Below are 5,078 nucleotides of genomic sequence, written 5' to 3' on the forward strand. Positions count from 1 at the left end.
GATATTAAACAGTTTATTTAAGTTACTCATATTCACCAAATTTATAAGGCATATAAATAAAAATATATAATATAAACATAGGTATACATTAAAATATGATACGTAGAAAAAAAATTATAAAATATTTATATTTATTAAATTAAATAACAATTTATAAAATAATATAATTGTACCAAGTAGTGTAGGCTAAACAAATTTTTAAATATTCAAAATACAGTTATATTTAAATATTTTTAATAAGAAACTTTATACAAAACTATTGTTAATTGACACCTATACTATAGCATTGAATCATCATTTATCGTCATATAATAGCTCACACGTGTATTTATTTTATCTTTAATCTTGATAATTATTATGAATACTGGCTGACAGTTGGAGTCTGGGTCGAGTTATTGGTATTTATTAAAATATTTTTAAGGAAATGACAATAAAACAAAATTATATTCATTAAATAAATAATTCGTATTCATTACGATGATTAAGTTATTTCGATTGTAACATCATTATTTTAATTTCCACAAAAAAATTAATTTTTTAATTTATTTATAGTTTTTATCTATAAATATAAGATGCAATGATGCAAAACATTCTTATAGCCTATTTAATTGAGAAAGTTATGTGCATTAATCTTACATAAAAATAATTTTCTATATATAATAATATATAATTCTTGTAAATTATTAAATTTTAATACTCTAAATGAATTTTTAATATTTTTTTCACCTCCTTTATATACAGTATATATGAACATCTTTCATAAACATCCTTCTAAACAGAAAAAAGAATATCGTTAAGTTTATTATGCACATATGAGATAAGCTGAGACATCAAAACAGTCTTCTTGTGTCAAAACATTAGATAAAATGATGCAAGATAAATGTCAAATGTCATACAAATAACTATCACTCAATCCATCTAATGATAATTTCAAGAAATCTAAACACTATGTTAATTGTTATATTTATTGGGAGAGAAAAAAACTTATCAATAAATTCACAGCCAATATTTATTCATAAATTTTAAATCAATAAATGTATAATCATGAGTTATTACACAAACAAAAATTAAACAGTTGCTTATATAATGATATAAATATTCAAACTTCTAAATAATCTGTTTATTTATTGTCATTTCTAAAATTTTATTTTTGTAAAATAGTTAAAATTATAGAATAAAATTTATTTATTTTTTTAATTTCTCAAATAATTAATGTCCTATATGAATTTATCTTCATTCAAATTTTATTTTATTTTCTCTAGAATTATACATGTGAAAAAAAATGATGAATAATTATCAGATTTATAACAGTTTAAACTCATTAATAAGTTATTAAACATTTCAAGTCATTTACTTTACTTTTTTTTCCTAAAGTACTGTAATATGGAAGTGTTCCTTGTAGACGAATTACATCATCTACCAGGAATTGCAACACACAATCATTTTAGCAAAAAATCTAATTTTTTTCCAAACTGAATTTAAAAATGATTTAACATATTAAGAAAAATATTTTTTTTTTTTAATTACTGTTTAAGCAATATAAAATTTAATTGATTTCTATCAATAATGAAGCATTATCACGAAATTTGAAATTTACAGTTAATTAGCTTAATATTTCATTTTTTAACAGTTTATAATTTTAATAATTAATTTTTGGTATTTGATAAGTTAAAATAAAAATTCTAAGTTTATTTTTTATAATTATTTTACCCAGCGTTTACGTTTACTAGCGACATCTAGTATCGTTAATATAAAATAAATATATAATTTAATATCATTATTAAAATACTTTTTAATTAAAAATTTATATTTAAATAATTACAAAATTAAATCCGCCATACATACTAATTTAATTATAAAATTTTAATTATTTAATAATGGAAAATTCGTTAACTTTTGCCTTTTTTTTTAATTTTGTTTTTAATATTACTCCTAGAAAGAAAGAAAAAAATATATATACAGTAGCACTAAAATTTCTCTAGTTCAAATAGCATAACGTCCTTCACCGTATAAATATTCTGTGATTTGAACCAATGAGATCTTTTACAAGATTTTTTTAAATTCTAAGCACGGACTCTATTTTTAGACAAATTGTAATTATATAATTAAACAATTCGAAAAACATATTATAACGATTGTTTCACGAAATTTCGACTTTAGCGTTGATTAGCCTAAAGTTTTCATAAGCTATATTAATGGCATTTTTAAAAATTATTATTAAATCATTTTTAAGACGAAAGAATAGAAAGAGCATTAAAATAAAAAAGGGAGTTCAAATATATTGTATTGAATTCTTTTGTGATATATAACTGAGCTAAAAATGATTAGCGTCATATAAAAAATTCACTATCTGATACATAAAAGAGAAATCATATAACAAAATCTCTGTTTTTCTTTTCTTTTTTTTTTTGCAACGTTATTTTGGCGTTTTGGAATTTCCATAGTTTAAATAGGGGCTTCTTAAACTGTGGGTCGCGTAACTGAATTTGGGAGTCGCGAAAATTTGACAAGAGCAAAATTTTGTAATAAGTATTTATGCGAAGCAATGTTTTTAGCATTGGTGATTATAAAATCAAAATGTCGGTCAATTCTGAAAAACTTAGATGGTGCCCTGTGTCCTTCAATTTCAAATATTCATCCAACATTTAATTGTTTATGGAAAAATAAACAAGCGTACCTATCTCATCAGTAATTAAAGTTGTTTTTGTGTTTAATGAATGGTAATAAATGGTAAATAATATGTATATCAAAGAATTGCTTTGGAATAAGTTGTTTTATGATTTACTATCAGTTGTTTTATTTATACGGATTTTATATGCATATATATCGGTGATCGCGTAAAATTTTCTCTGTTAAAAGAGGACGCGAATGGAAAAAGTTTAAAAACACCTTCAGATAAAACGATTTTCGGGCTGTTGTTTCAGCTTTTACCCTAAGAAGAAATGGGCCGTGGCGCCGTATAGCACACAAAAGAGCGAAATACTTATACACGAATTTTACACACAATAGAGAGGTTGAGGCGCACGTTTTAAACGTGTAAACGTGTACGTGTGACGTTCGGCGCCGCTTTCCCGTAAGCCTAAAAGTTTGACAATGGTGTTTGGATAGTCGGTGGAATCACGCTCGACATTCCAAACACCATCGTCAAACTTTTAGGCTTACGGGAAAGCGGCGCCGAACGTCACACGTACACGTTTACACGTTTAAAACGTGNGAATAATTTTAGCAACTTTAATGGATCACCCTACTTAATGTGCAGATTAACTAGGTAATGTGCACATTAACGGATTTCAAGCTTTAGCGGTAATATACATATATACATATACATACATCATATATAGCCTATATATATATGATATAAGTGTCGATAATGATATAACTAGGACATCACGCGACTTTGTTGTATCGTGATAAAATTCATGCGGAGCTGGACAGAAGCGATCCAAACCGACACTTGCGGACACCAAGAGGAAATCCAAGATCAAAGCTATCGCCATTGATTGCTTTGTTCTTGTGTTTTCTTCGTTTTTCGCGCCTATTTTCCGTTAGGCGCACATAATGCTGTTTTTATTTTTGATCCCTAGGCTTAAATTTCATTAGGCGCGCTCAGCCGCATCAGAAAGTATGGACATTGTTACTTTGACTCCACTGTAGGCTATATCGAAAACGAAATCAAGGACCACTATTTTTTAAATTTAAACGGACCCTCATTACATGTCTGATCCCTTATCGTAATTAATGGAAAATGGCAGTCTTATCAAAATCGACCTATTAAATTTTGAAAACGTACTCAATTCTATAATCTCATAAAGCGTTGTCAGATTTGGCTACTTTGTGCCAAATTTGGCTACTCTTTCTTTAGTTTGGCGTAAAAAGTATCATTTGATGCATTGGCTACATTTTTGGCTACATATTTATTTTAAAATATATTATTTGAATAAAAATACACTTTACAATGGTCTTTCAGAAGTTTTTTAGAAGTATAGACCCAAATAAAACAAATATTTGTTTTTGAAATAAATTATTTTTAAAGGAGAAGTAAAAATTAAAAGAATCTGTAGAAGTAATTTTTTTAAATATCTTTTCTGGTGATAAAGTTTTAATAGTTATTACTATCTAGACATGTTAATCTTTAAATAATAATATGAAAATTAATATTTTTCTACTATTCCAAAGGACTTATTAAACCACAGTTATTTAATTTGAAAGTTGACTAACAAGTAAGAGATTTCTTTATTAAGCAAACTTTATATGGCATATAGTTTCATTCGTGCAGGTTTTGTAGGCAATATGTAGAACAGTAATAATGAGGATTTAGTATCTAAACATAGAAAAGCCACTAATTTTTCGGCTTCATTGTAATTTTATGGAACCTCCGTCATAATCTGATTGGATTCCTATTTAACGGTGCATACTTGTACATGTACAGTTGACCCCCCCTATAACACTATTGATAATTTCGTTTTATATGAATTCCATGTTGTTCGAGTCACTTAGATTTTACAAATACGTGTGCCGGGCTGTGAACTGCCCACGTATTTGTAAAATCTAAGTGACTCGTACAACATGGAATACACATAGGCTAAATGTAAAGTTCATTTATTGTGACGAAGGTCCAGGTATTTCTGAAATTCTTGATTTTGCGATAAAGTTGTGTTGATTCATTTGTCGCTTTTTTTTTCTTTCCTTCGATCCTGCAAATGTCGGTGTAGAAGATCACATCCAAAACGTCTCGTTTTGTTTTGCACTCCTTTCAAAATCTGGATCATTCGCTACAATTTAATCAACGATTTTGGTTATCGCATTGGCGTAGCCAGAGGTTTGTTATGAAGGCTAGTAGAGGCCAGCCTGACACAAAATTGAATTATTTCAAATGAAATTTCCATAGGAATCGACAATAACTTAACACACATATAATATGAAACTTTCTTTAATTATACGTTCTAACATTAATATCAAACTCTAGCAATGCTTTAACCCGTAGAGACTAAACTGTACACAGAGATTCTTTTCTATCACTTCACATTGCGAGGATATAAGGATATAAGGAATTATCGCGGATCCATTCGAGCAATTAT

This window comes from Centruroides sculpturatus, unplaced genomic scaffold (genome assembly GCF_000671375.1).
Source record: "Centruroides sculpturatus isolate CEXI.00-Female unplaced genomic scaffold, Cexi_2.0 scaffold532, whole genome shotgun sequence".
NCBI classification, from domain to species: Eukaryota; Metazoa; Arthropoda; class Arachnida; order Scorpiones; family Buthidae; genus Centruroides; species Centruroides sculpturatus.